The sequence below is a fragment of the Folsomia candida genome, unplaced genomic scaffold, assembly GCF_002217175.1.
Source record: "Folsomia candida strain VU population unplaced genomic scaffold, ASM221717v1 Fcan01_Sc001, whole genome shotgun sequence".
In the NCBI taxonomy this organism is placed as follows: Eukaryota; Metazoa; Arthropoda; class Collembola; order Entomobryomorpha; family Isotomidae; genus Folsomia; species Folsomia candida.
The window spans coordinates 1793915-1808194 of NW_019091193.1; the positions used below are offsets into that span (position 1 = coordinate 1793915).

At 35.2% G+C, this 14280-nt stretch overlaps 1 long non-coding RNA gene across 1 annotated transcript; it reads right to left on the bottom strand.

Annotated features, from left to right (window-relative positions):
• Positions 1-1047: 1047 nt before the first annotated feature.
• LOC118434490 lies at positions 1048-4155 on the bottom strand. Its single transcript, XR_004834078.1, has 4 exons — positions 3999-4155; positions 3644-3912; positions 3483-3580; positions 1048-3410 (listed from the first exon to the last, which is right to left on the bottom strand). It is a non-coding gene; the product is annotated as an uncharacterized LOC118434490 (long non-coding RNA).
• Positions 4156-14280: the final 10125 nt, after the last annotated feature.

Genomic DNA, 14280 nt, shown 5'->3' on the forward strand with positions numbered 1-14280 from the left:
GAACAGTTAGTTAGCAAAGCATTGTGTGCAGTCAGGACGTGTACTTATGTTGCTAATGATGGGCATCAATCATGCAAGTGAGGGGAGGGTGCATATATTATAGTAATTTTAATTTGTAGTTCAAATTATGTAAAATTTGGTCTAAGGTTTTAAGGATTTTTACTGTTTTTTCGTAATTTTGGGTACTCCGACAAATATGGAAATGTTGGTGGCCGAAATACTTACCGAAGTCATGCTGTTTTACAGACAGACAGATGTATGTGTGCAGAATGGAATACAAAAAAGTGTCACTGAGGTGATAAGACGATACAACTGGATAGTTGAAGGTAAAATATGCAGATATGTGTGTAAAGAAAGATGAGAAAGGTTTCCTTTTTGGTGCAAATTCTAAATATAAGTTAATTAGAAGATGCATTTATGTGTATATAGGTATGTATGTGTACAAGAAATACATAAATACTCGTATGTGTAGCATTATAACGTCGGAGCGTGTTAGAATTAAAATGAATTGTATGGAAGGAGAAAGCTGTCTAGTTTTTTTTGCAATAATTAAACTACCATACCTCCAATGTGGAATTAAAAAACCTTTGTACATATGAGCACTACATGATTTGGGTATGTACAATATGCTAATATTTATGTATGTTTGTATTACCATGTGGATTCATTTCATATGAATATATGTAAATACCTAGCTAATGTTATCTAAATGTAATATGATTTTGCATGATTTGCACATGCACATATGTATGTGCATGAATGCATGTATGTTGTACTGTACACATGTATACATACATTCTGGATTATTTTTATATGCACATGTGTATGTACATCGATATGTAAGTAAGCTGATATGCATGCAATGTTGTAAGAACAATGACCACTATTATGTATGTACCAGGTATAAAATTAGTTTGTATTAATTTTAGGAATGCCCAGGTGTTAAATAAATATTTGCTTGGCTTGACACAGAAAGTTTTACATGCATGCATTTTATTACATCTATATATTGCTTTGACTTCAATATATAAATCCAATTGCAAATTATTTAGTGAGGAATAACGAAAAAAATGGTTACATATATACAGATGTACGCATGAAGTTTGAAAATCATCTGCGGCCTGGAACTACATAAACTTATGAAATTAATTAAGAAATTAACAAAGTCAAGACGCTCCTAAATACATACATACACATATTTAAATCTGCGAAACGCATTGAAATTAACTTGCGTATTACATTAATGTAAGGAATTTAAATTGTTCTAAATTGTAAGCGATTGTTTTACTAAATTAGATTTTAAGCAATAATGGTACTTATTATGTATGCATAACAATATAATCACAGTTTTCTGTAAATGTACCTGTCGACTACTTGACAGTTTCTTTTTACATTTACATAACTCATTTTACTTAAATCATTGTAAAGAAATGGTATTATGCGTAGCGTATTGCATTATTTTCGGCAGTGCAATTGTTCTAAATTTTACTAAAATTACAACCGATTGATTTAAATACTTAATTATCTATGTAAATATCAAGCAATAATAGTAGCAGTATAATTACGATTTTCTACTTGTCGACTACACAGTTTTTTATATATTTTTCTTATTTTAGTTAAACCTTTGTCAAGAAATGGCATTAATTTACGTATTGAATTTTTCGGCACTGAAATTGTTCCAAATTTTACTAAAGGGACAAGCGATTGTTTTACTTAATCAAATATTAATGGTAGTGATATGATTACGATTTTCTATCTGTCGACTACTTCAGTTTTTTTATATTTTGCTTATTTTAGTTAAATCCTTGTCAAGAAATGGTGCTTATTTGTATATTTCATTTTTTTCAGGGAGTGAAATGGTTCTACATTTTATGTGTTAAAGTGACCAGTGATTGTTTTAGTTAATTACATATCAAGCACTATAATAATAGTAGCAATTTTCTACTTGTCGACAACACAGTTTTTTACATTTAGCTCATTTTAGTTAAATCCTTGTCAAGAAATGGCATTAATTTGAATATTGCATTTTTTTCTGGCAGTGCAATTCTCATAAATTTTAATAAAATGGCAAACACTCGTTTTTCTTAATTAGTTATTAAGCAATAACTATATAATTGCGGTTTTCTACTTGTCGACTACTTTGCTATTTTTATAGCGTTACCTATCTTTACTGTTTTTGATCTATTTTTGACTAATGAATATACTACATGTTTACGTATGTATACCTTCAAGATTTTTTGACTGCTTTAGCGAAGTTGGACTGCAAAGCCTCGTCTAATGGCGATTCATATTATTTAAATTCTATCTAGCATATTGAGTTCAATATTAAGCACAGCTACATACATCTGCTTATCAAGTTGATTTACATGTTATTTCATTTCTTTACCAGTGCAAGGATACTACACATGACGTGATCATTTTTAAGGAGATTAATAGCATTAATTTCTTACACATACAGATTACCACTCAATTGATTTTAGGTAGATGATTGGGACAGCTTTACATTTCACTCATTGATTTCTTTACAAGGCAAGCTACTTACAAATGTATTTCCTCGACAGTTTCTAATTGTTGACTACTTTGACAGATCATGTGATTTTTAGACTTCAATTCACAATTGTAACTGATTAAAATACTTCACAGTAATACACTTCATATGCATGCATGCACACGTAAATTTGTTTTATAATTTTTCTATAGCCTTAAAGCGAAGTATTAAGATTGGGTAAAGCGTCTTCTAAATGTCGACAACTTTGCAATTTTTTCTCATTTGATATTTATACATACGTATCTATGTACTTCGTTTTATCTATGTATTTGCGACTAATTCATGTGCAACATACATACACATACTAAACTTTGCTAGTTACCTTTGGCTATTTAGTTTGCTTTACATATGTCGCACATTATCTACTTTATCTATCACTGAAAATACACTACACATGATCAATTTGCATACATAACTAATTTTAAGGAATCTAATCTGCTTAATACCATGAAAGATTAATTTTTCCAATAGTGCAAGGATATTACGCAGGATAAATTTTTACGGGGATTTGTCATCTATCTTAAACGTATAGTTTTGTGGGAATTAATTTTGTTTACATAAGTGAAATCACTTTGGAACGATTTAGTTTTCTCAGTAATAATCCCTAATCAAGTGTAAACTTTTCTATGCATACATTTTAGTGTGCAGGATATTCTTTATGTCATTGGAAACACCTGGGTATGGCTTGGCCTTCCCATCCAAGCCTTAATGCAACCTACGAGTGCCACCAACTTTCGCCATAGCCATCGAAACAGCCAAAGGCTAAGTGGCCAAATGGCAAATCCAACAAACCGAATGATGCTCTTGACAAGGGCGGGCACAGTCCATCCGTTAGATATTCCGACGTTCCCACCAACAATCCCTGAATGGAAATTATAGTTAATAACTGACGAAACAAATTTTGATTGATTGTTTTATACTTTTACATCATTACCAACAGCTTCGGTGTAACTACATGTTAGTTTTCGACGTTTTCCCAGAACTGTCTTTGTTGAGAAGTAGACGTGAACGATTGAAAATTGGGCAGATTCGCTATATTAATGGATTATTGATTAGTTTGAGATATACTAAAAATACTATAAATTTTCCACTTACTTCAATTTCAGGTTTTTAATCACGTCATCCTGGTAAGGGACAGAAAGCGGGATTTGAGATTCCTGTACTGCTGTATATGTTATACTGAAGCAATCCTTCAAGCAATGTGGGCACTCATCATGTAATCCAGCATTATACATTGCGACTAAAAATAAAAACGTATATTCATTCCATATAATATTTACAACAAATTCAATTATCGCATATGCCTGTCTCATTTTCGACGAATTTCAACATGTCTGGTGAACATAAGACTTGCCCTGGATGACCTACATACATTATTCATCACATAAGAATTTATTTTAATGTTTTTCATGATATCGATGGATCTAAAAAACTAGAACGGAAGGTTCACCTGGAGCTGCAATGAGCTTGCAGCCAACTTTTTCGTAGACTCGTTTCGCAATGCATTCCTCTTGGCACCTTGTCTGCGTATAGTTCTTGTAATACATCAAGTTTGCGAGTGCATGTTCGTCCGAGAAGTAACAGTCACGATTTTCCTGGAATTATTAATTAAGGAATGCAATTTGGGTCGTATTTATATCCCTCATACTTTATTCATTTTGGCTTAACCGGTTTCAAAATTCTGATATCATCATCGGCCTGAATTACATGTGGTGTTACAGCGATAGATATTTCCATGCCGAACGCAAGTTTGAAACCAAATCTTCGGACGTCGGCGTAATCAAGCGGATTGTGAAGGGTCAACTACGTGAACGACAATATTCCTGCATAGTCTACACCATCATAGATCGCTACATTAAATGACTAAAATTTAGTATTTACGAGAAATCCAGTTCCATCGTGCTGCCGACAGGCGAATTCATCTTCGTTAAATATAGCCATAAATGTTAGCCCTGTAGGTTGGCCCGGTACCTTCTGTTTATAGGGAATTGGTGGACGAGAAGAGTTTCCTAGGGTTCCAATCGATCTATTGAGCATAGCGTTGCTGTCCATCTTCAACTTCAACCAACTATTTTCTACTCCTTCGGGAAGGTCTCCGTTCAGCAAAGTTGATAAACTTGGATTCCTGTTTAACAAATTATCAGAGTATTTTAAATCTTCAAAGGATTCTTGAAAGAGGAGGCAAACTTCACTAATGTGGGGATGACGGATAATTGACGGGGCTTTATAGCCCGTCGAACGACGGGAGACTCCCGTCACGGGAGTCTACACGAGTAACATTTTTATGAACCGGAAAATTGTCTGGCGACCAAACGTTATGCCATTGAATTATTAGAACGCTAACAATGCAAGTCTTTCACGTGTACAACTCAGATCTGGTTGGGACCAATTTTATTTTGTTCACCACAAAAAATAAGCATGCCCTTATTTTTTCATTTTTCCTAATGCTCTAATTTGAGCGCGTGGCCCGAATTTTAAAGCATTTTTCAGCCAAAACCTCGGTTTTTAAAAATTGTGTCAATTTTCGAATTTTAGCGCGAATCCAAAAATTCGAAAACACATCTCTGCGGAATGACTTACTTGACTTATGAAAGGTCCAATTGTCTCGAAATTTGCAATTCAAAATTTTTTGCCAGTTCTGAAATTCATTAAAATTATAAACTCTTTCAAATTCTTAACTTTTCGAAAAATAATGCATGTGGATTTTTTACAAGTCAAGTAAGTCATTCTGAAGAGACATGTTTTCGAATTCTTGGATTCGCGCTAAAATTCGAAAATTTACAGAATTTTTAAAAACCGAGGTTTTGGCTGAAAAATGTTTTCAAATTCGGGCCACGCGCTCAAATTAGAGCATTAGGAAAAATGAAAAAAATGCTTATTTTTTGTGGTGAACAAAATAAAATTGGTCCCAACCAGATCTGAGTTGTACACGTAAAAGACTTACATTGTAAGTGGTGTAATCAGTTTGGAATAGGTATATGATTTGCATACCTGTGTAAATTCAAAATGATTTCCAAAGGGAAGTATTCTCTACCAATTGATAGAAATGGGTATTGGATATGCCTAATTTAAAAGGGAGACAATTCAGGAAGGGGCGCATGCAGAGCTTGCCCACCATTGGTAAGGGGAGAGTTACCTAGCTGGTGACAGCTATATGTGTGAGTGCGTAAAACTGGGTATTAGACCTTTGGGGTATATTTCTGAATATATCCTATGCGGCTATGCGATGCCAACTATGCCTTATTGTTATATTTGTGAATTGTACAAATTTATGTATAAATTTGCCAATTCATCACTAAGAAATTACAAGTTAATTCCATGGAGTTATGAATCGTCTGTGTCGACATAAGAAGTATTTACATAGTCTAGATGCATAAAAACGTTACCTTCTAACAGTTTTCTCAGGGATACCATTAAATGTAAAAGATCTCCCGAGTTCGGTGTATGAATTGAGAAAGATATCACTGCAGTTGTATGTCCTTCCTCCCAAGGCGCAAGCTGTAAACATCTCGCCAATACTAGTCAATCCCTGGATAAATTACTCAAGTTAAGTAGTTCATGGGTTCCCAATTATGACTTAAATCCGGCAAATTAAATAACCTGTTTTATGAAGGGTGCTACGTTTCTCCACATATTATAATCCGATGCATTGTCTCGACAGGTTAAGTTATTCCTCTCTAAATACGCTGCTAACCCCTCGTATTCCTCAGATCGTACGTCAGTGGTTGGGCCAGTGTAGTTCATAATATTGTGATGTTTCAGAAAAGACTCGGTTCCTTCACAAATTTGTGCTGCGTCAACGAATGCCTCAACAAAAGTATCAAATGTCCAGGTATGGTTGTCTGGCGTGGTAACTTCATCCTCATTGCCCAGTAGATGGAGAATCCTGTATAATTGCATGTTAGAAAGCCAGGCAGTTAATTTAGCGATTGTCATATGATGACACTTGGTGTTGCGCCCTTTAAACACGGGAGTGAGGCGACAAATATGCAGCGACAAATATACAACCGACATTTATGCAACAACATACATATATGCAACCGATATATGCAACCCGACAAATATGCCACAAACAAATACATATGTAACTCACAAATATTTAATTCCATTACTAGATCCTATAATAATTGTGCTCTAGGGGTATTCCTTAGAAGAGCTAATAAATACACTTATCTATCTATCTATCTATCTACTAGATCCTATGAGGTGCCCATACTGATTTTTCAAATTCGTCATATCGAGTTATAAGTGTCGTATGTCGTATGCCTTTAGAAATATGAAATCCGGCGCGTTGGTACTTAATGGCTTCGCATGAAAGAATGTGAAGTTAAAAGTGAGCAAAGTGCAACCAGAGTGATCCTGGAGGTTGACTCATACCTAAAAGGTGTTATTTCCAGCTGAACTTTAGTATGAGGGATAAAAACCACTTCTATATAGCACGCACAGCTTTAGAAGTTCAAGATGTTAAACGATTTGATGCCAAATAATAGAAACTATAACAAATATTTAACAATCCACAACAGGGAGTTTGGTAATATCTGTATTATGCCGGTCAATTCGGAGAAAATTTAGAACTCCGACCAACCGAGTCAGGGTGTCTGTCCTTGACTCGGGCTACATGGAGTCTGCACTGTGGGTTTTGTTAGTATTTTTGACTGATATCTTTATTATGCTGAGATTTTATTTATGCTGAGGTTCTTAATTTTGCCTAGTTTTTTTTTACAGTGCCTGAATTTGTCATGCTGAAATTATTCTTGATTAAATACATTGACTAGATATGGAAACTCATATGTCTTGGTTGCATATGTATTTGTCTGTTGCATATTCCTCTAGGCGCATTTTTATCGGGTTGCATAAATGTCGGTTGCATATTTGTCGCTGCATAATGGTCGTTGCATACTTGTCACCCCGTCTTTTTGCGCAGAATTTCTATGACTGCAGGTCAATGTAATTACTTGTCCGAGATTCAACAAACTTGGTTGCCTACACTAGTTTGTATATTGTTCATGACATCTGGCATTACTACGTGCACATATGTATAAACATAAATACTTTGTGACCAAATTATTTTAAACTAAAATTTTGTGTGTGAATGTATGCATTACGTGTGACTATAAAAATTTACTAACTTTCGCAATTGATGAATCATTGACAGCTTTAAACTTCCCGGTGGTAACAAAGTTGTTCCTGGAAAAAGAATGAGTCCCGTGTCTATCTCTTGAGGGTCGTAAATCATGGCAAGCGGTTCGTGTACGGTTTCCATAGTTGCCCAATAAATTAGCAAGAAGCCAAGAATCAAGCATACAAACGTCATCACCACGTAGAACAATCTGGAACAATCGAACAATGGAAATATTAAGTTGTTTTATTATCCACAATTTCCTGCAATAAAGAATTCAAGTGGAAACTTAATTCTTTTGATACCTCCACTACTTTTAAAATCTTTGTGAATAAAGTAATTTCCCACTTGTAAGCTACGAAGCTATTAATTGTTACCAAAGATTGCATTATCCTTAGGTACTAAAGAATTTTTGAAAAGCAATCCTGGTAAGTATGATAAGTTTCTATTTAGCAATTGGTTGTCTTCATGTTATTAAGCAAAATCAATATTCATATTGTTTCCATGCGATCTTTTGTATCGAGAATATACATGTCATGAAATATGTGAAATATGTGAGACGCTTTAATACAATAAAGATTTGAGATGCATCACATAAAGATACTTTATACTTGAGGTATACCATTGATTGTGTATTTTTATGCAGGGAACAGAATGGCATATTTATTTAAATTTGTCCTTATCCTCGTTCTGTCCAGCGGTGCATATGGGAACAAGGATTACAGCAATGTGAAGCTAACCCCCCTAGCTAAGGATCACCTAGAGCAAATGTCAGCACTTATGTCGAAAGACAGGTACACTGGGTGCTTATGTCCTGCCAGTCTGAACTCCAAAGGCTCCTACTATACACTTTGTGGCCATGAATTGAATCCGAAGGCAGGCGGAATTTGTGCAAAGGAAGGCTCATACAGATGCGTGAATAATCAGCCTGAAGCAATATTGCAGTTCGACTGCGCAGAAAAGGGAGGGGGACTTTCCTGCGTCGAATCTACAACCTGTGTGTTAGCATGCAAAGAGCACAACGTAAAAGGTTGCAAACGGTTAGTTAAATATACAGTTTAATTTTATTACGTATCTACAGGAAAGAATTTTTTTATTCCAGGATCTAATCTTAACTATGTATGTACATATATGCGAGAATCTGGTTTCGAAGTCGTTTGGTATCCTAAACTATTTGAGGCAAATTGGTATAATAAATTAAACACTCGTGTGACAATTAAATACAAATTTTCGAGATTTTCGGCCAACGATACATATCGTATCGTTTATATACTACACCAAACTTATCTGATGTAATATAATTTAAGATACACGCATCCGTTCGCCAAAACATTTGCTATTCGCTTCAAAAAATTAAACTTTCAAACACCTGAAATTAAAATTCAGTCAGCGAGGAGAGAAGAGAACATATCATCTCTGAGGCTATGCAATTATAAAATCTAATTCCATCGGATGCAGCAACTTTTATGAATTACGAAAAAAGTTATAAAATTTCCCTTAACCCACACCTAAAATGTCAAGCCTTACTGACGTCAACTCCCTTTCTGCCAACATATCCAATCAATCAATTAAATTATCCAATCAAGTGGATTGCGCGAACATCTGCGTACACATACCTACTTTCTCCCTGTTAGCATGCAATACCAATTAAAAACTCTTCCTCTCTACCTGAGGCGGACATGGATGGTCTCACATCCAGCCTCCTCCAGCTCAGGGATCGAGATCACGCACAGTGTTCAATGGTAATACCTCGTTTCGGAAGAAATTCCGGGAGCATTTTTAGGATATTTTTACATACTGTAGTCCGAGATCCAAGGACCTAAGGACATACAGATAAAAAAATTGAGGAGCCACTCCCACTTTGGGTATGGTTTATTCCTGTTGGGTTAGGTCAAATCGCCCAACTCTAAAGTGTAGTCCATGCGATTGTACACACCCTGTGAAAATTTCGTCCAATTCCATCCATGAAGTCCTGAGTTATTTGCCCGGGAACTTTGGCGAAAGGCAAAATATAGCTATTTTGGGGGCGTGTTCTCTGAAAGGGACAAGTAAGAAACTCCGAAAACCACTGTAACTCGTAATCCCCAGCGAGATCTTCAAAATGCAAGAGGAACCAAGCTTCCATATCCGCCACTTTCCAAGATATAAGGCCAGGAACATCGAAATAAATCTTGTCGAAATTGTCCAAAACTAGCGAAATCAGACATTTTCAAAAAAATGTAAGCACAACAATGTATACATTGTTTTGACAAAATCAGGTGTGTAATTTGATGCGTATATTTAATCGATTTTTAATTTAGTAAATCATGCCCAGCAGCTCGTTCCATATTTGCCCAATAAATTAGTAAGAATCCAAGAATCAAATCGTCATCACCACGTAAGGGAACAATATGTACTTTTATTGCATACGGTTTCCTGGTTTACACAATAGTATGTACAAATTAACTGGGGAATAAATTTGCCCGTCATATTGATTTTCATATCACTATATCTAAATGTAGATTAGTCGAAGATTTCTTGTGCGTGCATATTTCCTCAGTCTTCAATTAATTCTCGTAAAAGAAACCTTTGCATATAAATGTACCTTTGTACCTTGTCTTTATTTGTTAGATGAATATTATTGTTTTTAAACAATTAAATGGCTTAAGAGCATACATCGAAATGTCATGGGTGGGCCAGGGGGTCTGGAGACCCTAAAATCGTATTATATCTAGTGCTTGTTCATAAGCCCCATGTTATAATTTCGATATTCAGGGGGTCCGTCGACCCCCTGAATATAGGAAAGAATTATAGGACTCGACAAAGGCATTAATGAATTTAAAGTGGGGAAGAATCTGTTTCATTATATTCCCTTTGTGGAAAATATTTGACTAGAATTTTGGAAATTCTCCCTGCATTGCGGGTTACAAGGCTTGTTGGAGCTGAACATGATGGTCATTAGGATACGGGGATGTGCATAATTTCACTGACCCCCGGAACGGGTTTGGTAAAATATGTGGAAAGGGAACTCAAAAAATATTATAGGGCTCTGGAACATCCAGGAGAGGTTCTAGACCTCATAAGTTATACCAATACGTGGATATATTCTTACAGCGCACATGTTAGACATGCTTCTCACGGATCTTCTTAAAACCAGCAATAAAAATCAAGGAAATAAGCACAAATAACACTATATGTGGCACTTGAGCACTTTTGCAGAATTCACGGAATGGTGAAGGCTTTAATTTAGAACGAAATTCTCATCAGATTTTTTGTCTTTCGATTTTAAATACTTTCTTCACACTTCCCAGAAATGATAGAAATTAATTTTTTTAATTTAAAAAATTTGATATCTTCATGAAACTTTATCTTTTTGAAACTATAAAAATTCATTTAAAAAAATAATTAATTACTATAAAATTTACATTTTTTAAAATTCAGAAATATATAGCATGCAAATGTCAAATTTTTAAAATTTTAAACTTTATAATTTCTGTGGAGCGTAATTCTGAGCAAAAATTGTTTAATTTTTTAAATCGGGTTACAAAGGGGAAAATTCTGTTTTTGCTTGATTTTTTTTTGGAAATTCCAAAACATGCGAAAACATTCCCATTCAGGAAAACACGAAAATATATACGGGACCGCTTATTTCTTAGCGTGAACAATTTAAAATTAGCCCGATCAAAATCTGCGATAATCACCTTACTTTATTGTTTGAGATATTGATTTTAACTAAAATCTAATGTTTTCACGTGGAGAGCATCAACATAGGAGGAGGGGATGATATTTTAATCCATAGTTCTTATTAGTATTAGTTATAGAAACTTATTTTCTGCTATTGGCATGTGGGACCCACATGCCAATAGCAGAAAATTGTAATTGTAATACCCACATTGTGGGTATTACAAATACGCAAGTAATAATCAATAAACATCATTATCGTACCGAAAATATGTAGATAGTATTTCAGATACATATTTAACCTCTTCGCCATTTTTTATTTTGTAATAAAATCTACTCTAAATATACCATGTACTACGTAAATATACTATCTACTATGTATTAACTACGTATGTACATAATATGTACATACGTAGATAAAATTACGAGTACATATTTGTATGCGCGTTAAATTATACTTGTAACCAAGTATTGTTAGAACCGTCGTTTAGCCAGATAATTTGGCGATTCATACCTAGAAATTAAGTCATCAACAGTTCGCCTATTTTAAGTCTTTTGTTTATGTACGTACCAATATCTACGATAAGTATATCAAATATATATACATATTATGTACATGCATATATCAACACTTCACAATATATCAAATCCGGAGCAAATATGCAAACGTCACAACCATCAGGAACAATATGAAACAATGGAATATTAATTGTTTTTACTACTTATCATTTCCTGCATCGTGTTTAGCTGTTCAAAATTCCTTCTCAATAAGGCTTCTAAAATATTCAACCTATTTGAAGCAGTTTTTTCAACTATCTATTTACCACAAAAATATCTCAACCTAATTTTCAGTTGCCAAATAATTTATCAAATTAGAAAACTTTTCTTGAAAACAGTGTTTCCGCTCGCTTTGTAACAAAAACATTACTAAATTTACTGAATTCTTGACCAAATTAGACGAAAGACCTGCATTTCATCCCTGTGAATAACTACGATTTTATATTGCACATATTTGTAAAACACAAAATGGCCCCTCTGATAAGTCTCGTCATCATCTTAGGACTAATTACCAATTGCGTGCATGGCGATAAGGATTTCAGTAACGTGAAAATTAAGCCACTTGATAAGAAAACTCTAGAGAGGAAATCAAAACCCCAAACAACTGACAATCCGGAAGGTTACACTGCACAATGTCCTGGGAGACTGAAAATCCCGCCAAAATTATTTTAAGGTCCAAAATCCTCCCATGGGGGTCGGAGAACATAAAAATGTGGTTCATTTTGATTTTCGAAAGTGGGTGTGGTCAGGAGGGGGGTTTTTATGGAATTTTCAAAAAGTCTCAAATCACCCCTAAAACCACTCCCACTTTGTTCAGAATTTAACGCTGATTAAAATGAGGTATCATACATGCCCCTAGCTCTTACCATTGTCTCGCAAAAAAATAAATAATACAGGTTTTCTCACTTTGCCCCAAAAATCTCAACTTGCCCCGGAAACCTGTTTTTCGTGACCTAGAGGTCATGATTCGTGCAAATCAAGAATACAAAATTTTTCCCCCAAAAATCACAAAAAACTTAGAAAAAATCCCGACGATGTCGTTATGACGCTATTTTCAACTTTGACCTCAATTTGCCAAAAACCTCCGTCTCAGATCTGACCAAGGTCATGACCTAAGTTAGTCCTATGATAGTACTTCAAAATGCAGAAATAATTTCCTGCACAAATTCAGTATCAAGGATTTGAGAGCCGTTTAAAGTTGGCCAATTTCAGGAATTTTTGCGGCCCTCAGGAAAGCCAAGTTTGACCCGCGTTTATAGGAACACTATTGCTTATAATGGAACAAAGGTCACGCTGTTACATATTACTATGACCGTAGCCTAGGATGCATAGGTCAGTTGGTGATAATGTTTATCCTTAAGGATTTAGTGGCCCTTCAAAAGTCCCTTCCCATCCACCTTTTTCGCGATGTTTTTTTTCGTCAACTTTGAGCTCAATTTGCAAAAAACCTCCGTCTCAGATCCGACCGAGGCGGTGGCCTAAGTTAGTCCTATGATAGTACTTCAAAATGCAGGAACGATTTCCTGCACAAATTCAGTATCAAGGATTTGAGAGCCCTTCAAAGTAGGCCATTGTGACGATTTTTGACAAAAACACCGATCTTCCGCTACATTTTATTTTTTTGCGAGACAATGGTAAGAGCTAGGGGCATGTATGATACCTCATTTTAATCAGCGTTAAATTCTGAACAAAGTGGGAGTGGTTTTAGGGGTGATTTGAGACTTTTTGAAAATTCCATAAAAACCCCCCTCCTGACCACACCCACTTTCGAAAATCAAAATGAACCACATTTTTATGTTCTCCGACCCCCATGGGAGGATTTTGGACCTTAAAATAATTTTGGCGGGATTTTCAGTCTCCCAGGACATTGTGCACTGGCTGCATGTGTCCTAAAACCCTCAATACTACGGGGTCCTACTACATGTTTTGTGGACCAGACTTGCGCCCAAAACAAGGCGGGACTTGTTGGAATGATGCGGCATACAGATGCGTCAATGGACAACTCGGAGCAATAATGGAGTTGGACTGCGAAGAATTTTCAACTCGAGCCAGACAGAAATATCACTGCGGGGAAGCTAAGTGCATAGCAGTAAAAGCAGCAGAGTGTAAATCACGGAATGAACAAGCTTGCAGACTGTTAGTAAAATACTGTATTTAATGATATTTTGTTACTCTTAACAAATATTTGTTTACTCAATTTTTTCAGGGCAAAAACATAAGTAACCAGGCTGGATAGGATTCGTTTAGTTTCAAAATATTTTCATCCTAAATATGTACATTAGTTTTCTAGCTATAAAGTATTCTTCCTCAGCACATTATACAACCCAAATAAATGCGGCACCATTTTTGCTGTACTGGTTACTGTAGTCAATAAAACGGGAACAGTATGCCGTAC